Below are 27,722 nucleotides of genomic sequence, written 5' to 3' on the forward strand. Positions count from 1 at the left end.
CCATATCCATATATCGGATTAGATAATGAATCTAACCTAGGAATATATAATATAATATCCTATATATATACATTTGTTTCTTCTATTTTGTTTGCATATTTTCTCATTTTCTATTGAATCGGATTCTAAAATCATTGCTTAAAGTGGAAACCTGCATAAAAGAGGACTCCACTTATAGACATTAAGGATATTATAGTATAGATCTAGCCTGACTCCACCCTCCTTAATGCATATATACTTTGAAAATTCCATAATATAGTCTATTCTATTCTCTCTCCTACAACTCTAGGCTATATATTCATACGCATTTCTAACTATTTTTTTGCAACCAAGCAGATTATCTGGAACCATGCATGAATTGAGCTAAGCTGCAAAAAAAAAAAAATACTATTTCCAAAAAGAGTCAATTCAATGATGACCCTCCATGGATTCACCTATATAGGCTGCGGCTAATGTTGCAAAAATAAGAGCTTGAATACCGCTTGTAAATAATCCAAGAAACATGACCGGTATAGGGATTACTAAGGGGACTAAAGAAACAAGAACAACAACGACTAATTCATCCGCCAATATATTCCCGAAAAGTCGAAAGCTAAGCGATAATGGTTTTGTGAAATCTTCTAGGATGTTAATTGGTAAAAGGATTGGAGTTGGTTTAATATATTTCTCGAAATAGCTCAATCCTTTTTTGCTAAGACCAGCATAAAAATATGCCGCTGACGTGAGTAAAGCTAAAGCAACAGTAGTATTTATATCATTCGTGGGCGCTGCTAATTCCCCATGGGGTAACTCTATAATTTTCCAAGGTAAAAGAGCACCCGACCAATTCGAAACAAAAATAAAAAGGAACATAGTTCCAATAAAGGGAACCCAGGGACCATATTCTTCTCCAATCTGAGTTTTGCTCAAGTCTCGAATAAACTCAAGGACATATTCAAAAAAATTCTGACCGTCGGTCGGGATGGTTTGTGGATTCCGAACAGCTATGACAACTGAACCTAGCAAGATAGTAATTACGACCCAAGAAGTGATGAGTACTTGGGCATGAATTTGGAAACCTCCTATTTGCCAATAGAAGTGTTGGCCTACTTCTACACCCGATATATCGTATAACCCCTTGAGTGTTTTAATGGAACAAGGTATAATATTCATATTGTCCTCTGATAAAAATTGAACTTCAAAAAAGGAATTCTTTTGATTCAACCATCTCTTTCTCAACTCAGCAACTTGAAGTATTAATCTTATATTTAGGATACCAAGAAAGCACATCAGATCATAATATATATCAATACCCTCTAATATATATCAATATTCCCCTTCTTTTTTCTATGCAAAAAAAATTCTATGCAAAAAAAAAGATATAGTAAAGTAAGTGATTCCATAAATTTACGCAGTTGCCCAAGAATTCACTATATATTCTTAATCAACGATTTCTTATATAGAGAGAACGGCCCTCACAAATTGAAAATACTAATTTGTTAAGAATCAATCGAATTGAAGTCATAGTGTCATCGTTGGCTGGAATCGATATATTCGCGAGATCCGGGTCACAATTTGTATCGACTAAAGAAATAGTAGGAATCCCCAAAATGGCACATTCCCGAAGAGCTATATACTCTTTTTGCTGATCAAGGACGATCACAATGTCTGGCAATCTCGTCATATATTTGATCCCGCCGAGATACCTTTGCAAAGTAGATAATTTTCTCTTCAAGATTGCCACATCTCTTTTTGGGAGATGGTGGAATTTTCCCATTTTTTCTTCTGCTCTTAAGTCTCTAAATTGAGAAAGTCTAGTTTTCGTAATCGACCAATTCGTTAACATACCACTGAACCACTTTTTATTAACATAATGACAACGAGCCCTTATTGCAGCTGATGCTACTAAATCTGTTGCTCTTTTTTTGGTACCAACAATTAAGAAACTTTTTCCCTGACTTGCTGCATCAAAAACTAAATCACAAGCTTCTGATAAAAAACGAGCCGTTCTAGCGAGATTTATAATATGAGTACCTTTACGCTTTGCCGAAATGTAAGGGGCCATTTTAGGATTCCATTTCTTAATACCATGACCAAAATGAACTCCTGCTTCTATCATCTCTTTCAAATTAATGTTCCAATATCTTCTTGTCATTTTTTCCACACTTCCTTTTTTTTAATCCTACCATTCCATTACGGAATTTAGTTCTTTTTGAAGATTAAGAAAGATCCGAAATAGCTTGAAATAAATAATAATTGTTCCGAGAGAACCTTGTACTAAGATAAGAGTTGGCCATTGATACATGGTATAAACATAACCACCTTAATGAATTAACTGACTTGTTTTACTTATTAAAATAAAAATCTTAAAAATCTAAAATTTGACCTGTTAGTGTTCTAAGTTCAAAAGTCTAGTAAAGTAAAAAATATTTTTATGGGGGTTCTTATGTCTCATAAAAATTGTTTGTTACGTCAGAATCTGAAGAAACTAATTCTGTATGGAGAAACAAAAAATCTCTCATTTCCGACGCGAATAGATTTTTTTTTTTTATTTCGAAATAAAGGTTCTTGTCTTGTGGGGAACGATGCACAAATTTTTGGAATCCGGTACCAACAGGTATAATCCCCCCCAGAACTACGTTTTCTTTCAAGCCTTTCAACCAATCAATGCGACCTCGTAGGGCAGCTTTTGCTAAAACTCGAGCAGTTTCTTGAAAACTTGCTTCAGATATGAAACTTTGGGTATTCAGGGAAGCCCTTGTTATTCCCAATAAGATTGCCCGATAATAGATCGATTCATCCAAAGCTCGTCCTGCTCGTTCCGCTCGCAATAGTCCGATTAATTCCCCAGGCGAAAAAACATTAGACATTCCATCTTCGGAAACCCGCACTTTTGATGTTACTTGGCGTATAATAATCTCTATATGTCTATTATGGATCTGTACCCCTTGGGATCGATAAACCTTTTGGATTTTATTAACCAAAGAGATACGACTTTGGGCTATGGTTAGCTCAGCTCCAATCAAGAATCCCCAAGGGACCCCAAGAATTCTTGGTATACGCTCATTCCAATCCTCAATTCTCCTTTCGAGATTCGGGGATAATGAATCAATTGAACGCGCTTCAAAGATTTGTTCCACTTTTGGAAGACCTTGCGTTATGTCACTAGATCTCGATTTTTCATATATAAACGTAACTAACCTATCTCCCTTGTAAAGGATTTCTCCATAATGACCATTAACAGTTGCTCCTGTAGTGGCCAAATAAGGTTTAGCTGCTCTTATAACAAAGGAATTCATATTTACAATGAAAATTTGACCGGATTTTTTTATGTGCGATTTAAATAGACATACATTTTCACAAATAAATTGTCCAAGGTGAATTATTGCCAATGTCTCTTCCCAAGAATCATGATGGACAAAGTGACAATTCAAAAGGAATGGATCCAACATTATGTTACTATCGAAATTAGAAATCCTTTTATTTTCATCTATTAAAGAGTATTTAAGTTCTTGAAGTACTTGGAAGGTTTGTTTTAAATTGTCAACGAACAAATATTTTTTTAACAGGATTTTATTATGCGTTAGTAAATAGTAAGATGAAGAAAAATGCGATATACTAGCTACAATAGCGCCTAAGGGCCCAAAAATTTCTCGAATAGGAATTCTAGGATTCCATTCTTTTATCGCATTGGGATGTTTTGAATTCTTGAATAAACCAATTCGAGAACAGTTGGATGCCGACAAAATCATCAAAGAGTGGTATTCTTTATTTCGATTCAACAAAGTGCCAATAGCTTCTGGATGTTGGCTAAGTGATTCAATCTTCGCCTTGGAATAAAAAGAATTGATATTGGCGCGATCTAACCTATTATGGGGAATCGGTCCTGCACTTGTCCTACCATACCTTTTTCGTGTATACGAAATAGTGGACTTGACTAACTCAATTCTTAGGAAATCGCGAATAAGATCATTTGCTCTTACCTCAACAAGGGAAGCACCAGCCTTTTCTTTTTCTTCTTGTTCCCAATTCACTACTAAGCAAGTTCTAACAAATTGACTATTTGTGTGATAAATTCTTTGAGTTAACTTGCTATTTTCATGAGAAATAAAATTGACAAGTCGAATTTGGAGATTATTTTCTTCTTGCAAGAGATCCTGCGGGAAAAGTGTTGCTAAATTTCTTCCTTCGTCCATTTCATATGCCACTGTAGGGCGAACGGAAACAAAATACTTTTCCTTGCTCTTGAGAATTTTTTTCCGTTGAACATAGACCCAATTTTTCCTTTTTTTTGATTCCTTAGAATCTTTTTTTTGTCTTTCTGGCGGTATCAAACAGCCACCTAATATCTTATCCGCCTCTTCAGGAAAATGAATATCTCCGGAAAATATTTTGAGTTCCGTATGGCTTTTTTTTCTCTTCACTCGGACCAGTCCGCCTAGTCGACTTCTTGTATTTTTTGTGAGTTGTGTATTCACTCCAATAATACTATTGTCAAGTATCTTTAGGGATGAAGATCTCGGCAAGATATGAAGTTCTTGAAGAATGAAAAAAAACCGATCTACTTCTTTTTGGTATTTTAGACTAAATTCTTTTGTTCCTCGATGCTCAATCAAACCCTCTTTTTTTAAGATGGAATCTTCCTCTGGGCTCTCGTATTCGTCCTCTGAATCTTCTTCTGAGTCTTCCTCTAAAGTACCATATTTTTCCTCTGCGCTTTCCCCGGGGCTGCCATATTCGTCTTCTGAGTCTTCCTCTAGAGTTCCATATTCGTCCTCTTGGGTCCTATATTTGCTCTCTGGGCTCCCATATTCCTCTTCTGAGTCTTTCTCTAAAGTCCTATATTCGTTCTCTGGGTTCCCATATTCGTTTTCTGGGCTCCCATATTCGTCTTCTAGGGTTTCATATTCGTATTCGTCTTCTAGGATTCCATATTTAGATTCTTCTAGGGTTTCATATTCATATTCGTCCTCTCGGGTCCTGTATTCGTCTTCTAGGGTCTCATATTCCTCTTCTGAGTCTTCCGCTCGAGTCCTATATTCTTCTTCTAGGGTCCTATATCTAAATTTAACAATTCCTGAACCCTTTTTATCTTTTCTGTATCGGGGATCGTCAAAATAAGCAAAAATAGTATTTCTACGTAAAACACCCATAAGGGGGATTTCAATCGAAATCCCAAAACAGGATATTAGTTCTTTCTCTTGTTCTTGATGATATTGTAATGGAATGACGAACCTATTTCTTCGCTTTTTCGCCAACAAATCTGAATTATCTTGAAAAATAGAAGGATAGATAAAATTCCAATGGCCATTGGACATGATTCGATCCGACGTTGAATAATCAAGAATTTCCCTATCTTTTTTACCATAAGTATTCATTTGATCTTGATCCTTGTGGAGTGAAAAAGACGCTATACTGGATCTGCACATACTTACTGACAATATCCATAAATGGCTTGTTTTTGGTAATCGGCGAAGATTACCATATTGATATTCGGGCGCATGGTAAACATCAGTACTCCAGTGCATTTCGCCGTCTGATTCAGAATAAATATGCTTTTGTACCCTTTCTTTAAAATGTAAAGTGGACGTTCCGGCACGAATCTCCGCAATTACTTGTTCGGATTTTACATATTGATCATTTTGCACTAGAATCAAGCTTTTTGAGGGAATATTCACACTATATAGAATATCTTGACTCTGAATAGTTACATGCAAGTCTATATAACATAGAAAAGCAGGCTGCCCATGACGGGTACGTGTGGGGTGAACCAAATTCTCATTGAATTTTATTTTTCCATTCGAAGGGGATCGTACAAGGTCGGCAGTACCCCCTGTGAATACTCCGCCAGTATGAAAAGTTCTTAATGTTAGTTGAGTCCCTGGCTCCCCAATTGATTGACCTGCAATAATACCTACGGCTTCTCCCAATTCGACCAGATCACTATGAGTAGGACTCCGGCCATAGCATAATTGACAGATCCAAGAAGTGCTTCGGCAAGTAAAGGGGGTTCTAATATATATTGGTTGTGCTCGAAATGGTTGTGCTCGAAAGGCAGTTATGAATCGATTGACTAATCCAATTCCAATATCTTGATTTCGCGCGGCAATGCATCGTGAACCGATATATATATCGTCTGCTAATACACGACCAATTAGTGTTTGGACAAAAAGTTTTTCCGTCATCCCATTTTGAGGACTTACAGAAATACCTCGGATAGTACCACAATCTCTTCTACGCACAATAATATGTTGAACTACTTCAACAAGTCTACGTGTAAGATATCCAGCATCTGCTGTTCGCACAGCAGTATCTACAACCCCTTTGCGGGCTCCATAGCAGGAAATTATATATTCTGTCAAAGAAAGTCCCTCGCGTAAATTGCTTTGAATAGGTAAATCAATCATTTGTCCTTGAGGGTCCGACATTAATCCTCTCATACCTACTAATTGGTGTACTTGAGATGCATTTCCTCTGGCTCCTGAAAAAGACATTAGATAGACTGGATTAGAAGGATCCGTTATCCGAAAATTTGAATTCATTTCTTGTTTCAAATATTCACTTGTCGCATACCATATCTCAACAGATTGGCGTAATTTTTCTACCGCGTGTACAGCCCCATAATAATAGTGTTTCTCCAAAAGAAAACTCTGTTGTTCCGCGTCTTGGACTAACCATCCCTTAGAGGGTATTGTTAAAAGATCCTCGATTCCTAACGAAATCGATGTAGTAGTGGCTTGATGGAAGCCCAGAGTCTTTAGTTGATCCAGTATATGGGATGTATATCCCATTCCAAAATGATCTATTAATCTGCTAATAAGTCGTTTCATACCAGTTCCGTCTATCTCTTTATTATGAAAGACCAGATTGGCCCGTTCCGCCATACATAAGTACCCCCTTTTCGGCTGAGTAGGATTCGACAATTGCTGAGTAGGATTCGACAATGGGCCTGAGTCAGTGATTCGAAAATTTAATTAACTTAATTGCCTCAATCTCAATCTGGATTCGCGTGGCAAATAATGATGATACTAGGGAAATCGGAATGCCCCCCGAAAGGGGAGGGGCATCGCCGAATCTAACTTTCTTGTTTAGGTAGTGTATGAATAGGCCTGACTAAATCCTTGTATGGCTTCCTCTATTTCTCTATAAAAAGAAATATGACCAAGAGTGGTTCGAATGTATATCGAACGAATTTCTTTTTTTCTATTTCCCATTATTAGATAGTGGGCATAAATCTCATGATAAGTCCCCAAAGATTCATATTGAACTTCAATCGGAACTTCTCTTGACCCAATGACGCGTTGATCCAGGTTCCATCGTAGCCACAAGGGACTATCTAAACTGATTAGTTTTTGTCTATAAGCTCCCAGTGCATCATAAGAACTAGAAAAATGGGGTTCTTTATCTTTCCTATATTTAAAATTATTATTATTATTGTAATTTACTTTTAGATTTGGGTAGTTTCTGCAACTATTATATCTATTTGCACAAATACCTCGACGCTTTCCAATCGTTAATACATAAAGCCCGATAAGCATGTCTTGGGTTGGTACGCAAATAGGATCCCCAATAGCGGGAGATAAGAGATTCATATGAGAAAACATAAGTAAACGGGCTTCTGCCTGAGCTTCCAAGGATAAAGGTAGATGAACAGCCATTTGATCTCCATCAAAGTCCGCATTGAAACCCTTACACACTAATGGGTGTAAAGAAATAGTACGCCCCTCTACTAAAGTGGGTTGAAAGGCCTGTATGCCTAATCTATGCAGGGTAGGTGCTCTATTTAACAGTACAGGATGTCCCCGCATAACTTCTTGAAGTATTTCCCATACAATGGGTTCTTTTTCCCAAATTTTCCTTTTAGCAATCCTTACATTAGAAGTGGCGCGTTTCGTGATTAAATCGCGAATTACAAATAGCTGAAAAAGCTTTATTGCTATCTCTAGAGGTAATCCACATTGATGTAATGAAAGCGAAGGACCCACAACAATGACAGAACGCCCCGAGTAATCGACCCGTTTCCCAAGCAGAGTCTCGCGAAACCTTCCCTCTTTACCTTCAATTACATCTGAAAGTGATTTGTATACTTTATTGTGACCATCCCTCGTCGGTTGCCCGCGGGACCCACTATCAAGAAGTGTATCCACGGCTTCTTGTACCAATTTTTCCTGGCACATTACTAAATCTGCTGGCGCTAATTCACTTCTTTTTAATAGATAGGCAAGATTGTTGTTCCGACGGATAACTCTCTTATAAAGTTCATTAATGTCTGAAGTCACTACTTTATCTCCAGACCTATAAACAATAGGTCTCAATTCGGGAGGAAGAACCGGTAATAAGCACAAAACCATCCATTCTGGTTCTACATTTGTTTGAATAAAATGTTTCGCCAATTGCATGCGTCTAATCAAAAAAACTTTTCTTATTCGTCTTTTTCTATCTTCCCACTCATCTCCACTATACCCCTCGTCTTCTAATTCCTTCCATTCGACCAAAGAATTCTCTATAATAATTCGCAAATCCAAATCTGCTAATTGTTCTCTAATAGCACCTGCTCCTGTCGCAATTTCCCGATTTCGAAATGTTGCAAAGCCTGGGGTAGAAAAAAAGGGAGAAATGCTGTGGTTACAGGATGCAATTTCCTCTTCGAATAAACCTCGTAATCGTAAAAAAGTGGGTTTTTTAGTGCTGGGCCTAGCAAAAGAGAAATCGCCGTATACTAGGCCCTCCAACTTCTTAAGAGGTTTATCTAAAAGATTCGCGATATAACTAGGAAGACCTTTCAAATACCACACATGAGTCACGGGACATGCGAGTTTGATGTATCCCATTTGATATCTTCGTATCCGAGAATCCACAAATTCGACCCCGCATTTTTGGCAAAATCTTTCGTCTTCGTTTTCAGCTCCGCTCGCTCGAGAATTGCCACAAGCGCAAATCCCGCTTTTTATGGGTCCAAAGATTCTTTCGCAAAACAATCCATCTTTTTCTGGTTTATCGGTTTTATAATGAAAAGTAGAGGGCCTTGTGACTTCGCCAACGACTTCTCCATTAGGTAGGTTTTTGTTAGCCCAAGCCTTTATTTGTTGAGGGGAAACGAGTCCAATTTGAAGTTGTTGATGTTTATATTGGTCAATCATAAAATAGAAATAAGAAAAGAATTTATATTTATTCCGATCAAACTTCCTCCCTATTAACCTGGAAGTTCTTTTCAGATACAAGGAAATGATTCAGTTCTAGAGCCAAAGATCGTAGTTCTCGAACGAGCACTCGAAAAGATTCTGGAGGATCCTCATGATTAGGTATTCTTTTTCCCCAGATCGTAGCATTAAGTATTTCTTGGCGAGCTATAAGATGGTCAGATTTATAAGTAAGTATCTCTTGTAAAATATGAGCAACACCAAATCCTTCTAAAGCCCAAACTTCCATTTCTCCTACTCGTTGTCCCCCTTGCTTGGCTCTTCCTCTAACCGGTTGTTGTGTAACAAGTGAGTAGGGCCCAGTAGAACGCCCATGAATTTTCTCATCAACTTGATGAATTAATTTTAAGATATAGGACTTCCCTATTAGAACAGGTTGCTCAAAGGGGTCGCCTGTTCTTCCATCAAATATTCTGCTTTTTCCCGGGTACTCGGGTTCAAATACCCATGGATTTTTTGTTTCTTTACTGGCTTCATATAATTCTGAAAACACAAGTTTTCTTGAAGCCTCTTGCTCATATCTCTCATCAAAGGGTGCTATTCTATAATGTTTCTTTAGCAGATCCCCCGCTAATCCGAGCGAGCTTTCAAATATTTGTCCCACATTCATTCGGGAGGGTACTCCTAAGGGATTGAAGACCATATCAACGGGTGTTCCATCTTGCAAATAGGGCATATCTTGCCTAGGCAAAATTTTGGAAATGATCCCTTTATTCCCATGTCTTCCGGCTACTTTATCCCCAACTTTGATTTCACGTTTCTGTAAAATATATACACGAACCATTATGTCGAGCGGGTCCCTTTGGATCCATTTCACATCGATAACGCGCCCTCTTCCACCTATAGGTAATTTCAGAGAAGTTTCTTTTGAAGTGGAAACCTCAAGGCCAAATATGGCCCGTAATAATCCAGCTTCCGCGATATAAGATGATTCGCTCGCTATCTGAGGCGTTAATTTACCTACTAAAATATCACCAGTTTCTACCCAGGATCCCAACCTAACAACTCCATTTCTGTCCAAATTGCGGAGTAAATGTTCTTCTAGATGTGGTATTTCTTTAGTGATTTTTTCAGCGGAGCCCTGGCTTGTCGTATCCGTCTGAATTTCATATTTCCGGATGTGAAAAGAGGTATAAATATCTTCATATACCAAACGTTCGCTAATTAGTACTGCGTCTTCAAAATTGTAACCTTCCCATGGCATATAAGCTACTAATACGTTTTTTCCTAAAGCAAGTTCGCCCCCAATTGTAGCAGCTCCTTCTGCTAAAATTTGTCCTTTTTTAATGGATTTACCCCGTGGAACCCGGGGTTTTTGGTGCATACAAGTATTTTTGTTAGAGCGACGGTGGTTAACTAAAGGAATACTTATAGTCTTCCCACTACTTGATAAAAGTATCTTATGACTATCAGTAGAAATGATCTTTCCCTCGCGTTCGGCTATAATGGAAACCCTCGAATCTAGAGCTGTTTGGCGTTCCAATCCAGTTCCAACAATGCATTTCTCGGACCGAGAAAGCGGAACTGCTTGGCGCTGCATATTAGAACTCATTAAAGCCCGATTCGCATCATTGTGCTCAATAAAAGGAATGAGAGAACCCCCAATAGAAAAATATTGGAAAGGAAAAATACTTCTAACATGAATCTGTTCCCATGCAATAGTCAAGAATTCTTGACGGTATCTAGCCGGAACAACCTGTTCTTCCTGAATACCTTGATTCAAGGACAAAGAATTTCCTGCTGCTATCATATAATATTCATCTCTATTTGGTGATAGATAAACCACCTGTCTCTCTTTTTTTTCTTTTGCTTTCTCAGCAGATATTTCATAAAACGGACTCTCTATGGATCCCCACAAGTGATCAATTCTCGCATGAATTGTTAAGGATCCAGTAAGTCCAACATTGATTCCTTCAGACGTGTCAATTGGACAAATACGCCCATAGTGACTCGGATGAATATCTCGGCTCCGAAAACTTGCGGTTCTCCCCGTCAACCCTCCAGGACCTAAACAACTCACTTTTCGCCCATGAACAGTTTGTGTCAATGGATTCGTTTGATCAAAAACTTGAGATAACGGGTATGTGCCAAAAAAGGTCTCATAAGTAGTTATTAATAAAATTGAAGTTGAAGTTGGAGTTACCAAAGTTTGGGGAGTCGGTTTCGATTGACGTATGAATACTCTACGAATAGTTTTTTGAACTGCATGTTGTAAACGACCAAGAGCCAATCCGAATTGATCTTGTAACAGATCCGCAACCGAACGAATACGTTTATTTTTCAAGTGATTCATATCGTCATCGTCAAGTATACCCGTTCCAAATTTCATTCCAATCAAATGATCCGTAGCGGCCAATACATCTCGTGGTAACAAGAATGTATTGTTCTGAGGAATATCAAGATTAAGTCTCCGATTCATATTTCGTCGACCAATCCTTCCTAATTCACATTTTTGTTGAAAAAATTTCTTTTGTAATTCCTCGCATAAGGACTCCGAAAATACCAGGTCCCCACCTACACAAGCAAATTGTTGATAAAACTCCAAAATAGCTTTTTCTTTTGACTCAATCCTCTTCTTCTCTTTAGCATTCGGGAAAGACAAGAAAATTTCAGGGTAGGAAACATTATCCAGAATTTCTCTTAGATTCGAACCCATAGCTGATGATAGAACTAGAATAGATATCTTTTGTTTTCTACTCACGCGAGCCCATATCCTTTCTTTTTTATCAATTGCTAATTCCGATCTCCCCCCCCAATCTGATATTATAGTGCCAGTGTAGATAGAAATTCCCTTATGATCTAATTCCGAGCGGTAGTAAATACCAGGACTTAGCAATATTTGATTGATCACAATTCGGTATATTCCATTTATAATAAAGGTTCCTAAGGAATTCATTATAGGAATGTTTCCGATAGAAATGGTTTGCTTTTGCACATCGAAACCAAAAATTAATCTCGCAGATACATATAATTCGGAAGAATAGGTGAGTGATTCATACACAGCATCTCTTTCTTTTATCGAGGGTTCTAGCAGTTGATATCCTTTCGCAAATAATTGAAATGCAATTTCGTGATCTGGATCTTTAATTGTTGGAAACTTGTCAAGTTCTTCTGCCAAGGCTTGATTAATGAACCTACAAAATCCCTCGAATTGGATCTGACTAAATCCGGGTATTGTGGACATTCCCTCGTTTCCATTCCGGAGCATCTTAATCTTAAGTTTCCTGTTTATCAAAGAAAAATTCCATTATCAGCTCACTCTTCATCAATCCCTATGGATCGATCTAGCAATCATGGAATCTATATTCTGTTTACTGAATCACATGAAATTCTAGGGAACTCCACATACGTATTTCATATATGTATTTCATACATATGAATAGAGACCATTTGGACGAAAGTTCGAGTTTGCCAGGGGTACAAATGAAATGAAAATGAATTGATAAAACATTCCTACAAAAAAAATTCTGCCACTTATACTTTATGTTATGATATTCTAATCAGATTGGATGGCAAAGATTTCTCATTTTATCTCCTTTCTATGAATGTAATAAAGCCGTAATATAATATACTAGAAAGTTTGACTTTACTTCGATTTAGAATAGCGTGCTTACTTTAATTTCTCAAAATAATTTGAGGGTTCTTTTTTATTTCGGATCGGAGTAGTATAATTGCTAGAAAATTCAGTATTTCATTGTGGAATTCTAAAATAAAGTAAGTCCCTTTTTTAAGTACATGCCAATCTAGTTATCCACCTCTCCCCATATCCATGCTTTTCTTTTATCGTAATTTCACTTGGGTACGCCAAGATAGTCAGGTTATACTCTATATCAGAGCAAATTTCCTTTTTTTATTCAAGATATTTAATTTAATACTTTGAAAAATTAAAGCATGATTCCCCATAGAGATATGTACATAAAGGGGATCTTTGGATAATAATGCTGTTCGGACCTAAAGTTTACCTATACACGGATTAAGCATAAAGCCATAATATTTTATTATGCCATTGAAGGGGGGGGAGATAATACCGATTTAAGAGTAGTTCACTACTGCAATAAAAAAAAGAGAATTCTAGTTAACGGTTCCAATTTATTCTGAATTTTGCAGCCTGTGAATAGAAATCCACTTTTTCTTCTTTTTCATCTCAATAGAAAGAAATGGGAAGTTTTATTGTGTTAACAATGTATGTTTTAAGATAGAATCTATCGAGGAGAATAATAGAAACTGGATCAAAAAAAGCAGGAATAGATTTTTTGAAAAAGATTGGAAAAAAGTAAGTAGAATTATATTCAAAATAAAAGGGGCTTTTCGTAAGAAAACGTGGATGAATACTTGCTGTTTTCTAGATTTTTGATCGGATTTTTTGGCGGCATGGCCAAGCGGTAAGGCAGGGGACTGCAAATCCTTTATCCCCAGTTCAAATCTGGGTGCCGCCTGATCAATAAAATACTTAGGTTTTTTTTATAGTGCTGATCGAATTCGATAAATTTTTACTTCGCATAAGTTCGGGCAAGAGAGTAACTGGGCCTGCCGATACTGGGTTTAGAGAAACCATACCATAGTTCTATCCTCAAACTAGGGTTAGGGTTTGTTTTGACGGTAGTGGCCAAAATGGTTATCAATAGGGGTGAGGTAGTGTTTCCTTATTCTTTTATTATATGAATTTGAATTGGTTCTTAATTGAGATTCGATTTGATAATTTTAAAATACGAGGATAAGATGTCAGAAATCTTGGTATCCAAAGAAAGGTCCCTAAGGGGCATTCTTTTTTTTTTTCAATCTAAGATTCAAGAAGGGACTCCACGAAAGAATATCAAGACTTACTAATTATTATACATTTTTTTATCGTACATCTTATGTTACCTACATACACTAAAGTAAGGACTACTTAATTCTAACGAGAATCAGATTAAATAGGTCGATCAAAAATCAATTTAGGAGTTGTATTATGGATAAAATCTCTTCATTCTTTCATAGAATGATACAAAGCAAGGCTGCAGGGTTTAGGTCAAAAATAAACATTAGGTAACGGTAGGTATCCAATAAATATTTATCTATCGATAATTTTATGGTATATTCGGGCGTCCTTTGCTTAAAAAAAAAAAAAAGAGTAACAAAAGGAATAAAAAATCTTCCTATTCCCGCTTCTTCTATTCAGGACATCATTCCCGTACTCTTTCTTTTTTAAGGAAAAAAGGGCTATAGTATCTCGTATTTTTAATGCTCTCTAATTCTACCAGAATTCCTATAAGAATTTGTTAGGAGTAAATTCCTTGAACTGATTGATCCATGGCCTTAGGGCGGAATCCCTTTTTGACTCTGTACCCTTGATTCCACTATGATTATTGATCAATAGTAGAATAATCCCTTCATAGAAATAGGAGACATAATTTAGATGGATATAGTAAGTCTCGCTTGGGCTGCTTTAATGGTAGTCTTTACATTTTCTCTTTCACTAGTAGTATGGGGAAGGAGTGGACTCTAGGGATACTACTAATTGATTAAGTAATCAAATTGTTGTATCAATTCTTTTCTTTAATGGATCATTTTGCATTAATCATTTTGTCAAACGTTATTCTTTAATCTTTTTCTTTAGTTTTGTTTCACTCCTGTAAGAAACTCTTGTATTGTAAGTTGTAATGTAAGAAAGAGCCATTATACCAATTCAGAATTTCTACTAGAAATGACGAATGGTTAAAAAAAGTTCTATACATAAGAAAATTAGACTTTCTTCCACGGAACTATTCACGGCATATCACACATTTTCCATTTCCTTTTACTTTTTACTATAGTCTATTCTTCATATTATTTTTCTTTCCTTCCATGGATTCTTTGGTCAAGAATTGTCTTAGATTTTTTTATTTTGACCTGATTGAAATTAAGTGGATGCAATGAAAAAAGAAATTGAATTAGACTACTTAACTATTTCAATCTACTAATCTATTCTATGTAGATTCAAAGATAATATAATAGAAAGAATCTAAAGTGTCGTAGAAAAAACTATATGTAGTTCTTTCTACCACACTTTAAGATTCCAACCAGATCCTTTCATTTAAGACTTGGATTTTTTTTATTTAATCCCTTTTTAATTTCTTCAATGATTAATTGGAATTCCAATTAATTATTTTGGCTGACTGTTTTTACATAAATAATAAGTAAAAAAGAAGTAGGAACTAGAATGAACAGTGCAGTAGCAATAAATGCGAGAATATTGACTTCCATAACCTCTTTATTTTTTATTTTCACAATAACTCGGGATGTAATCCCATGGAGAGGAAAAAGGGGTATCTTGTAAATTCAAGGGTAGGGCTTGCATTCTGATAATACTGAATCAATTCAATATTATGAATATCGGATCTATCAAATCAATTCATGGATGAGAGTTATATTTCACGGATGAGAGTTATATAGTATAACATAGGAAGATCCTCTATCCACACTAAGACCAAAATGGGTTTTTTGATTGGATTAGGAATTCCCTCTTTTTTAATCCTTTTCTACTTTTTCTTTTCTATATCTCTAACCCACGAGCTTTCTTAATCTTATACTTTCTTAATCTTATACAATTTCCCTTCCTTTTTCTTATAGTTATACATACAATTATGTATGTATTATATGACCAACTTTCACTTTCTATGGGTCACATAGACATCCAAATAAGCAGTAGAAGTGAGATGGGGAAAAGAGGTCTGAAATAAAAAGGGAATACGATTTATGTATGGATTCCGGTAAAATACCGGTACTCTATTCCATAAGAGTGGAATAGGAAATTAAGATGAGGATGGTATCATCATAAAGAAAGATAGAGTAATATAATATCCTAAATTCTACTAATCCACATATCGTATGTGTGTCTTTCTTTATCGATTGGGAGTAGTGAAAAAAAAATTCCTATATGCCCTCCCTCCCTCTTTAATGAGAGATGCAAAATAAAAAAGTGAAGTAAGGGTGCCCTGTGGGTATTTGATCTTGCTCCCTGCCCCTTTTTTTCATGGAAAAAGGAAATATCAATTTCTCCATTCATTGAACCCTAGTTCGGGACTGACGGGGCTCGAACCCGCAGCTTCCGCCTTGACAGGGCGGTGCTCTGACCAATTGAACTACAATCCCCGCGGGGTGTATGGCATACCCATTCTTAAATAGAACCATAAGAAGATTCGATTCGTCTTTCGTACTCTAAGAAATAGACGAATCATATACTACATACCCACATATTATATTATACGTGGGTATAGTGAGAGTGACATAACTAGTATGTCGTGATTTTTTATCACTAAAAATGGATAATAATCCAGCCTTCAATAAGAAAAACTCTTTTGTTTGTAAGAAAGGAATGAGAGAGATATGGATTAGAAAAAAAAATTTCCCTTTTTTCTTTATCTTTTATTTCTATAGATCAGACATTTTATTTTATGGAAGAAAAACAAAAGGATTTAGTTCATACTCACGAAGCCCTAGATTTTTGGTTTGGGCCGAGCTGGATTTGAACCAGCGTAGACATTGTCAACGAATTTACAGTCCGTCCCCATTAACCACTCGGGCATCGACCCAGGAAGAATTTATTCTAGGGTTTTTGCTAATCTATGATTAACCTCCTTTCATAATACTCCCTACCCCCAGGGGAAGTCGAATCCCCGCTGCCTCCTTGAAAGAGAGATGTCCTGAACCACTAGACGATAGGGGCATCACTAGACGATAGGGCCATATACAACCGCTCGTGATTATACTATAATCATAGTATGAGCAGTTTTTTGGAATTGTCAATATACTCGAAAAGTATAAATAGATCCAAAGCAAAGAGTTTTTCCAACTTTTCTGTTATGTTTTCATCTAGGATTTTTTTTAGTTGATCGTTATAGATTAATTCTCCGTGCTTCATTTAGTGTTCATACCAAAAATGCATCCATCCCGCACTAAGTCATAAAATTCTCTAAAAATATAGAGAAAGTTTCAAAAACAAAGAAAAAAAGTGAATCAATTTAGTAGAAAAGTACTCTATCAGATTCGAACCAACGACTTACGTCTTAGCACGAGATTACTCTACCACTAATTTAAAAAGCCCTTTATCGGATTTGAACCGATGACTTATGCCTTACCATGGCATTACTCTACCACTGAGTTAAAAGGGCTTTTTATTTAATTCAAAAATTAGCCACTTGGATTTCCCATTATGGGTCTACTGCATAATGTACATATTATATATATAATATATAGAGATAGAGAGAGAGACATTATGTAGAGATTGTATATGTATATATCGATATCTTGAGAGCTCAAAATAAAATTAATAAAAAAAAACATACCCTACATAACATATCCAACTCTTCTTGGTTCAGGGTTTTCCGTTTCCGAAGACTAGTAAAATAGGCGGATTCTGGAACCCCAAGGATTCAACGGTATATGGATATGGAAAATATAAGATTTCCGATCCTAGCGGGAAAAGGCGGGGAACAGATACCCAATAGGATATAGGATCCTTGGGAGGAACTTTTGGTAATGGCCTTGATCCTCTATGCTATTTTTTATGTGTTCTTAGTTCTATTGAACTTTTTGCATTCTTTTAAACAAGAATCTAATAAACTAGAATTGAGTCAGTGGAAAAAAGGAGAGAGAGGAAAGTGTTAAATGGAGAGAGTCGACTAATCAGAGACTTTTAGGATCTTCTTTACATCAGGTAAATCTGTCGGCCCTGTCCGTTTTTTTCTTTAAGTTACGACTCTTTGCTGCTTACTTCTATCAAGCCATAGGGAAAGTCTATGATGAATTTGGAAAACTCATCTCACTCTTACTCTATGGCTCGGACTTAATGGGGGAAGAAAACATCTTCCATAATTTCTTTTTTGTTCAATTCTGGACAAAAAAGAAAAGGAAAAAAGGAATTTATAGGGACAGTGTTACCCCCTATATCCCCTAGTTTATATTGTAGGAATAATAAAACAATTTAGCAGTCTGACACACTTACGTCCTTGCAAAGTAAATAATTATTATTGTAGTCGTAACCGTAGAATAGGATCCTAATCAAAATAAATACATTTGGTTCAGGCGCTATTAGCATGGTAAGAAAAGATTTTTTTTACAGACCAGAGGGGCTATCTAAATCCTAAAGTAAAGGCGAGCGATCGAAGTAGAAGTACCAACGGCTCAGTGTCATGAACCTTCTCCATCTGATTCAATAAGGGGGAATTAGCCTTCTTGTCAAATGGCTATCCTTGACAAAGGGTACCATTTATACCATAATCTACAATGTAGCGGGTATAGTTTAGTGGTAAAAGTGTGATTCGTTCTATTAATAACTGAATTTGAAATGATATACTTAAGGCATCCTTAAGTTTTTTATTTTTATATTCCGATGAAAACTTTAGTTCTTATAAAGGATTAAATCCTTTTCCTCTCAATAGCATATTGAGGAAGAATATACATTCTGGCGATTTGTATCCAAAGACTAATTTAAATTGCATCCAAAATAAAAATAGGATTATGAGTACAGAGTCGCGAAGCATAATTTTGCATTGGATTAAGTATTCCAATTTTGAAAATATGAGTAAAGGATCTATGGATGAAGATACAAAAAAGTTGATTTCCAATCGTAACTAAATCTTCTTAAAATAAGGAATAAGGAAGCCAAATAGCTAAAAAACGATAGTTTTGGTTTACTAGAACCATCCGCATATTGTTTCAGCTCGGTGGAAACCCAATTCTTTTCCTCAGGATCTCTTGAATGAAATTAGGGAACGAAGTAAGTAGATTAGATGAATTTAGATAGAATTTCTATCTCCTACTCTATAAGGATCATCTAGAAAGCGGAGAGCTTTGGTTCCATTCAAATAGAAAAGCTGACATAGATGTTAAGTGGTGAGAATATCCATAAAGGAGCCGAATGAAATCAAAATTTCATGTTCGGTTTTGAATTAGAGACGTTAAAAATAATCAACCAACGTCGACTATAACCCCTAGCCTTCCAAGCTAACGATGCGGGTTCGATTCCCGCTACCCGCTCCATTCTGTATAAAAGGAGTATTCTATTTGTCTAGACATGTTAGAGGCTTGTATTCAAGCCTTTTTTGTCCACCAGTTTCTGGTACTCCAGAGCGGAGTAGAGCAGTTTGGTAGCTCACGAGGCTCATAACCTTGAGGTCACGGGTTCGATTCCCGTCTCCGCACTTAGCAGTCTGTATAAAAGGACTATTCTATTTCTCTAGATATGTATGGTAGAGGGGCGTATCCAACCCTTTTTTATTCATTAGTTCCCGGCCCTAGAGGGCAAAATTGAGCAGTTTGCGAAGTCACTTGCCTTCAAAAAAAGAAGGCGCAAGGCCTCTCCCTACCCTGCAGAAAATAAAAATGAAACGAAAGGGACAGTCTACCTCTCCCTTCCCTTTAAAAAAAGTTTGCCCGTTGTTTGTCTCAGTTAATACCCAATTTTTGGAGCTCTGTTGGCGAGTTCTATTTCTGCCTCTGGAGCGCCCTCTTTTTTTGAGTGGGATGCAAAGGAAGGGTAAGATAGTAAGGGATACGGCACTAGACTAACACCTAATTAATACTTAATTTAATATAAGTAGTTAAACAGTTAACTAGACTAAACTTTTTATCATAGTACTTTGATAAATTAAGCGGGCGAGCGGCGGGAATCGAACCCGTATCTTCTCCTTGGCAAGGAGATATTTTACCATTGAACTACGCTCGCTACGGTATATATTTTATAGCGTATATCCGCCTGGGTCGACCTTCTATGTCTGGGTCGACCGTTTCATTTCATTTTCTATTATATTAGAGTTTTCCTTTTTTTATTATCTGTCAATGAATATTCTAATGGGAATGGAATTTCATAATACTGAAAGAGAAGAGCTAGCAATTCGGAACGCAAATTGCGTTTTAATACGTCTCACTATTCTAATTTTTTAGAAGAAATGGCCTTTATTATTTCTTTTTTATGGGGTTAATAAATATTAACCAAATTTCATTTAAGAAATGAGAGAATTCAGAATAGCTACGAGAAAGACTAGTCCAATCCATAATGATGTACCGGAAAATACAACATTTTTATTATTTGACCAACCATCAGGAGAAGCAAATACAAGGGGTACACTAATTACTAAGACTGAGGAAGTCGCAATTAATGCAAAAACAGCTAATTGGAAAGCAATAGTCATATTTCTAATCCTCCAAGCTACCATCAAATAAAGTTGACTACATATTTGATCCCTCACTTAAACCAAAATTGTAAAAAAATACAAGAAGTAGGAGGGGTTTAATCATGAATCCATTGATTCTTCTCTTTAATTCAAATTTATTACTTAAACCGCTTTTTTATTTGGATATGGGGGTGAGAAGAGATTATTTACTCTTTATTTCACAAGCGGGTATAGCGGATCCTGTATCCGTGTATACAGTATACAGAGATATATCGAAAAGGAACTTGTATCTGATATCTTTCTAGAGGCTAATAAATCTTTTTATTTTTTATATGGCTATGTTCTATTTGTAGGAGTAAAATAAGGATTAGGCTGTGGAGAGATGGCTGAGTGGTTGATAGCTCCGGTCTTGAAAACCGGTATAGTTCTAGGAACTATCGAGGGTTCGAATCCCTCTCTCTCCTTTTGCTTATTGAATACGTTTGTTTCTTTCATTTTTATTTATTTTTTTTTTCTGTCCCTTATCTTTCTTTCATAAAAAGGAATGAATGGCTCGGCTAGATGGAATAACCGAGCCAGAACAGAAAAAAAGTAGAACAGGTATAAATAAGAAAATCTTAGTTAAGAGGGTTCATGTAAAGAACAGGTTCCAAATCACGATCGATTCCCTTTTCAAAACCTGCTGCAGCAGCTCGGGCTCTTCCTGCATGCCATAAATGGCCCACAAAAAAGAAGAATCCTAGAACAAAATGAGAAGTTGATAACCAACTTCTAGGAGAGACATAATTAACTGCATTGATCTCGGTAGCTACGCCACCCACGGAATTTAAAGAGCCTAAAGGAGCGTGGGTCATATATTCTGCTGAGCGTCGTTCTTGCCAAGGTTGTATGTCTTTTTTCAACCTACTCAAGTCCAAACCGTTGGGGCCCCTTAGAGGTTCTAACCATGGAGCACGAAGGTCCCAAAAACGCATAGTTTCCCCTCCAAAGATAACCTCCCCAGTTGGGGAACGCATTAGATATTTACCTAAACCTGTGGGTCCTTGAGCGGATCCCACATTAGCTCCAAGACGCTGGTCTCTAACTAGAAAAGTAAATGCTTGAGCTTGAGAAGCTTCTGGCCCGGTGGGTCCATAAAACTCACTCGGATAAGCTGTATTATTGAACCATACAAAACAACAAGCGATAAAACCAAAGACAGATAAAGCAGCTAAACTATAAGACAAGTAAGCTTCTCCAGACCATACAAATGCACGGCGAGCCCATGCGAAGGGTTTGGTTAAAATATGCCAAATTCCGCCAAATACACAAATAAAACCCAACCATACATGCCCACCAATTATATCTTCTAAATCATCTACACTAACAATCCACCCTTCTCCACCAAAAGGAGATTTTAGTAAATAACCAAATATAACACTGGGACTAAGGGTCAAATTGGTAATTTTTCTTACATCTCCCCCCCCAGGGGCCCAGGTATCATATACACCGCCAAAATAAAGAGCCTTGAGTACTAGAAGAAAAGCACCTAGACCTAACAAAATTAAGTGAATACCCAAAATTGTAGTCATTTTATTTCTATCTTTCCAGACATAACCAAAGAATGGAAAAGATTCCTCAAGAGTCTCGGGTCCCAGAAGCGCGTGATAAATGCCACCGAAGCCTAAGACTGCGGAGGAAATTAGGTGAAGTACGCCAGATACAAAGTACGGAAAAGTATCTAGAACTTCCCCCCCTGGCCCTACTCCCCAACCTAGAGTAGCTAAGTGTGGAAGTAAAATCAACCCTTGTTCATACATGGGCTTTTCTGGTACGAAATGGGCCACTTCAAATAGGTTCATTGCTCCGGCCCAGAATACGATTAATCCGGCATGAGCTACATGAGCTCCAAGCAGTTTACCGGACAAATTGATAAGTCTGGCATTCCCAGCCCACCAAGCAAAGCCGGTGGTTTCTTGGTCACGACCAGCTAAAACGAAAGTTCCATTAAAGAGCGTTTCCACGTGGTAGAACCTCCTCAGGGAATATAAGATTTTCATGAGGCTGATCCTGAGCTGCCATCCACGCACGAATACCCTCGTTTAAAAGAATATTTTTGGTGTAGAAAGTCTCAAATTCAGGATCTTCCGCTGCACGGATTTCCTGGGAAACAAAGTCATAGGCACGTAAGTTCAGAGCCAAGCCAACTACGCCAATAGCACTCATCCATAAACCGGTGACGGGTACAAATAGCATAAAGAAATGTAACCAACGTTTATTGGAAAAAGCAACACCAAAGATTTGGGACCAAAAGCGGTTAGCAGTGACCATTGAATAAGTTTCTTCAGCTTGAGTTGGGTTAAAAGCACGGAAGGTATTTGCACCATCACCGTCCTCAAATAGAGTGTTTTCTACGGTCGCTCCATGAATAGCGCATAGCAGAGCCGCACCTAATACTCCGGCAACTCCCATCATATGAAATGGGTTCAACGTCCAATTATGAAATCCTTGGAAGAAAAGGATGAATCGAAATATCGCTGCTACGCCAAAACTCGGCGCAAAGAACCAACCAGATTGCCCCAGTGGATAAATAAGGAATACAGAAACAAAAACAGCAATTGGACCAGAGAATGAGATTGCATTATAAGGCCGCAATTGAACAGACCGAGCAAGTTCAAATTGGCGTAACATGAAACCTATTAGTGCAAAAGCCCCGTGGAGAGCTACAAAAGTCCATAGACCGCCTAATTGACACCAACGAGTAAAATCTCCTTGTGCTTCGGGCCCCCATAGTAGCAACAAAGAGTGTGCTAAACTATTGGCAGGGGTAGAAACTGCTGCGGTTAAGAAATTACAACCGTCCAAATAGGAACTAGCCAATCCATGGGTATACCAAGAAGTTACAAAAGTTGTCCCTGTAAACCAACCCCCTAAAGCGAAATAAGCACAAGGAAAGAGCAATAGGCCAGACCATCCTACAAAAACGAAACGGTCCCTTCGTAACCAGTCATCCATAGTATCAAATAGATCATTTTCTTCTTTAGGAATTCTACCAAGGGCTATAGTCATAGTGATCCTCCTATTCAATTACTTCAACCATTTCCGAGCACCTCATATCACTTTCCAAGGCATATGATAGTTTTATTATCTGTGGACGATTTCTTTCTCGTTCAATGCCCTTTTTCAATGGTCTCGAAGAGAGAAATTTCCCATTTTTATCTATGGAGTCACAGTCACAACCGAGGTCGTGGTAAATCCATGAATTTGATTCGATTTGTTTTTCTTATACTATTTATTTGTTTTTCTTATACTATAGAAATAGAAATAAATTGTTTTTCTTATACTATAGAAAGAAATAAACCTTTGAATTCAGCATTATTCCAAGACTCCTATTTCAAAGTCTATCTTTTAAGGGAAAAATGCAAATAAAAGTAACCCTTCTTTTCCCATTCCCTCTCTATTGCATGGGTGGAAGAACTAAAATAATAGAGGATTCTGAAAAAAAAAAATGGACCTTCGAAATCCAATTTTATGTGTAGCGCAAAGGAGTTGCGATTTCTTCTTATTCCTATAGAACATCTAGTAACAAGAATATGAAATCGTAAATAGCGAAAAATTCTTGTCTTGCGCGGTCTAAGTCTAAGGAAATAAAAAAAATTCGCTTATACAATTTCATCTACATCGAATTTATATATCAGAATAGCGGATAGAGGCATCATTAAAGGAGTCAGGTCTACTTACTTTATGCTTCTTTCCAATTTTATGGTGGATTTGATAAGAACCCTTTTTGCTTTCTTGATAAATAATCGACAAAAAAAGCGTTTTTTTTATATAACCTGCTTGTTTTATTATAATTATAACAAGTCCTATATGGAAATGCCCGCTAAAGAGAAAATCTATTTGATTGTCTCTCGGCCAATATCGATTTTTAGAAAGAAAAAACAAGAATTTTCTTCTTTTTTTATTAACATTAAGAAAAAAGAATATAATTAAAATGGAATTGGCAATATAATTTTTATAGACTTTTGAAAGAAAAAAAAGGGGTTTTTTGCAACCGTTATTTCTTATTTCTTGCCTATATCATATCACGGAAACCTTTCGCTTTGGAACGTGGAGAGATGGCTGAGTGGACTAAAGCGGCGGATTGCTAATCCGTTGTACAATTTTTTTGTACCGAGGGTTCGAATCCCTCTCTTTCCGCTCCCTTGGATCATTTGGGACTTTCGAATTGGAAAGAATTCTGACCCCCGGATTTTCTCATAGATAAATGTACGAAACAAATCCAATAAGAAAAAAAAAAACTGAATTTTTACTCCTCGCGTCCAGGATTCCGTCCTGGGTCATTAGATAAGAATCCAAAGATAAAGAGTGAAACAAAGAATATCACTACTGTATAAACAAAAAGTTTGAGAGTAAGCATTACATAATCTCCAAGATTTTTTTTTAAGGAATAGATTACCAGTTTTTCCTTACCACACGGATCCACTAGGATGGTTTTTTTTTATACCTAAAAATGCAAAAAAGAATTCTTGAAAAAAATTGCAAGAATTCTTTTATAATAAGCACTCTTATCAATAGCAAAAATAGGGTTAGGTGGTTAGGTATTGTGTAGGTACCTTTAGGTACCTGCTCAACCTAGGTGCAGGGGAGTAGAAAGGCTGATCCAAATTTATTGCTGTAGCTACCCATTCAATGTAGAAGAATTTAAATTTTAGAATCGAAGGTTCATAATATAAAAATATAAAACTTCTCGGCTTTTACCCATTTTAAAATTTTTTTGGAATGAACACATCATTCAATTTGGCATACAGAGTACTAAAGATTTCATCGAAAACTTACAGCAGCTTGCCAAACAAAGGCTAATAGAAAAAAGAATAGAGGTATAACAGGCATAATATCCACGATTGGATTGAAAATAGCATAAGCTTCGGGTAATTTGGCAAAGAAAAAACTAGTAGGATAAAGAACAGAATTAAAACAGATACAGGTTAAACTAAGTATATTAGGCATAACAAGCATTTCATTCTTGTAGAGTAAATAATTGGATTTTTCTTGAGTTATTTTTTTAAGGGAAAGAAGGAAAAGGCAGATTCAAAATCTTTTTTCTTCGGACTTTCCCAAACACAAAATACCTCCTTGTATTCGCACTCTCAAATGAGAGTGGAATAAATTCGACTTTCATATAATATCTTAATAGAATTCCATGTAATGATCAATGCATTTTTTTGATTCTATATTATCCGCATGTGTAGAATACTAGCAAGAGAATATCCCTCCTTTTTTATGTAATTGAAATGGTATTGACGAATAACAAATAAACATACTAGTGTTTATTAGTGTCGCATAAAACCCGAAATGGGGCGTGGCCAAGTGGTAAGGCAGCGGGTTTTGGTCCCGTTACTCGGAGGTTCGAATCCTTCCGTCCCAGATTGTTTCTGATGAAACAAACGGTGAAATCATATAGTATTCCGTACGAGACAAAAGTTTATTAAAGAGAATAATGATATCTTATTCTTTCTCAGAAAACATAATAAAGTCTTAAGTCCAGTCAAATTGACTATCTTTATTTTCATGAAAAAATGGGATCTATCAAGCACATTCAGGATATGCCTCTACTATAAAATCACTTAGTCATATTTTTTTCTTCCTTTTGGTATTCGAGTTGAAGAAGTACGAGAATTCTATAACTACCAAAAACTTTCAATCTTTTCATTGGAATAGTTTATTTAGTTATTATAGTTAATTGTTTTTGGTACTGAAAAAATATATTACTACTAGAATTCTAATTCTAGTAATTAAATTAATTAAACTTTTTTGGAGGTTGATAGTTTATTTATTGAGGAAGAGTCAATCCTTCTTTTCTCACTTCAAGATTGATCATCTCGAGCCATCCGTTGAGGGTGGAAATTTAAGAATAAATAAGTTTTAAGCAAACTTGTTTAGTCGTCTTTTTCAAACTATGTTTCATTCATATGATAGAATTTTAATATGGGTTTAAATAAATTGGATCTTGGCGGAGGCTTCCCGGATAAATACTTACTTTCTTTTATCCATATTGCTCCATAGATAGCAAGTTTTAATTAGTATAAAAAAACTAAACCAATGACTATTCATGATTCCATCCATATTGGATCAATTCTCTATACCACTTTGCAATGAAAAGAGGAATGTTTGTTATGGTAAAACTTCGTTTAAAACGATGTGGTAGAAAGCAACGTGCGACTTGAAGGACATGATCGATTGTGGATTTTGCTATCCATCATTTTCCATAGTAATGAAAATGCTCTTGGCTCGACATAGCCTGTTCTATTCGTTCCGAACCAAATTTGCGCTGGGTTTAAGTAACATAGTACACGATGGAGCTCGAGAGGACAGAATTTTTTTTATCAAGGGAAAGAATCTAGGGTTAGTGAAAACTAATAAATTAGGCCAACTTTGTCAGTCTATCCTTAATATAGAAATAAATCGAAAGGTTAAAATAAGAAGAAAGTCCAATAAAAGTATATCAGAATCAATCCCTCTTATTAGATTTCTATAGAAGAGATAAATGCTTTATCGAAGGAAATAAGAAAAAAGGGTATGTTGCTACTCTTTTGAAAGAAAAAAATAGGAATTCCCGAAGTAATGTCTAAACCCAAGGATTTCACAAATCAAAGATAAAGGATTCCAGAACAAGTAAACACAATTTTCAATTGTCTCAACAACAGAGTTGGATTAGAATAAGGAATAAAAGTCAATTCGTTCGAAATGAGACAAAGAAAAGAGTTTAAAGACGACTCAAAAATTTTGGAAGGATTTTGCCTTCGAAGTTTGTCAGGCAAAATTAGCCCACTTGAGTCATGAGTATAAATGAAATTTGTTTTTTCTGTAAGGAAATTAATGCACGTCATAGTCTAATTTCTATTATTATCGACAGAAATTCGAATCATTTTCTCGAGCCGTATGAGGAGAAAACCTCATATACGTTTCTAGGGGGGGGCGTTGTTTATCTACATCTATCCCAATAAGCTGTCTATCGAATCGTTGCAATTGATGTTCGATCTCGAAGAGAAGGAAGAGATCTTCAAAAAGTAGGTTTTTATGATCCGATAAAGAATCAAACTTGTTTAAATGTTCCAGCTATTCTCTATTTCCTTGAAAAGGGTGCTCAACCAACAAGAACTGTTTATGATATTTTAAGGAAGGCAGAATTCTTTAAAGAAAAAGAAAGAACTTTGAGTTAATTGAAGAACTAAATGAATCAAAAAATAGGATAGGAGAAGATTATTAGTATTCCTAGTTGTCTAATTATTTAGACACAATTTACCTCTTTTTTAATCCTATTTGGATTTATATTATATCGTGCCAATCCAACATAAGCCCCTATTTTATTTACTTTTTCTATCTAATTTGTTTTCTTACCATTGTATTTCCATTGACAAAGGTCTATTGA

General features: G+C 36.3%; 7 non-coding genes across 7 annotated transcripts; 3 read left to right on the forward strand and 4 right to left on the reverse strand.

Moving 5' to 3' along the window:
* Positions 1 to 13,544: 13,544 nt before the first annotated feature.
* On the forward strand, positions 13,545 to 13,615 carry TRNAC-GCA (transfer RNA cysteine (anticodon GCA)). The gene has a single exon. It is a non-coding gene; the product is annotated as a tRNA-Cys (tRNA).
* Positions 13,616 to 16,215: 2,600 nt separating this feature from the next.
* On the reverse strand, positions 16,216 to 16,289 carry TRNAD-GUC (transfer RNA aspartic acid (anticodon GUC)). The gene has a single exon. It is a non-coding gene; the product is annotated as a tRNA-Asp (tRNA).
* Positions 16,290 to 16,647: 358 nt separating this feature from the next.
* On the reverse strand, positions 16,648 to 16,729 carry TRNAY-GUA (transfer RNA tyrosine (anticodon GUA)). The gene has a single exon. It is a non-coding gene; the product is annotated as a tRNA-Tyr (tRNA).
* Positions 16,730 to 17,236: 507 nt separating this feature from the next.
* Positions 17,237 to 17,308, reverse strand: TRNAT-GGU (transfer RNA threonine (anticodon GGU)). Its single transcript has one exon. It is a non-coding gene; the product is annotated as a tRNA-Thr (tRNA).
* A 2,484-nt stretch (positions 17,309 to 19,792) lies between these two features.
* On the reverse strand, positions 19,793 to 19,863 carry TRNAG-GCC (transfer RNA glycine (anticodon GCC)). The gene has a single exon. It is a non-coding gene; the product is annotated as a tRNA-Gly (tRNA).
* An 824-nt stretch (positions 19,864 to 20,687) lies between these two features.
* Positions 20,688 to 20,775, forward strand: TRNAS-UGA (transfer RNA serine (anticodon UGA)). The gene has a single exon. It is a non-coding gene; the product is annotated as a tRNA-Ser (tRNA).
* Positions 20,776 to 24,402: 3,627 nt separating this feature from the next.
* On the forward strand, positions 24,403 to 24,490 carry TRNAS-GCU (transfer RNA serine (anticodon GCU)). Its single transcript has one exon. It is a non-coding gene; the product is annotated as a tRNA-Ser (tRNA).
* Positions 24,491 to 27,722: the final 3,232 nt, after the last annotated feature.

This window comes from Triticum urartu, unplaced genomic scaffold (assembly GCF_056163025.1).
Source record: "Triticum urartu cultivar PI428250 unplaced genomic scaffold, HENAU_Tu73 scaffold2, whole genome shotgun sequence".
NCBI classification, from domain to species: domain Eukaryota; kingdom Viridiplantae; phylum Streptophyta; class Magnoliopsida; order Poales; family Poaceae; genus Triticum; species Triticum urartu.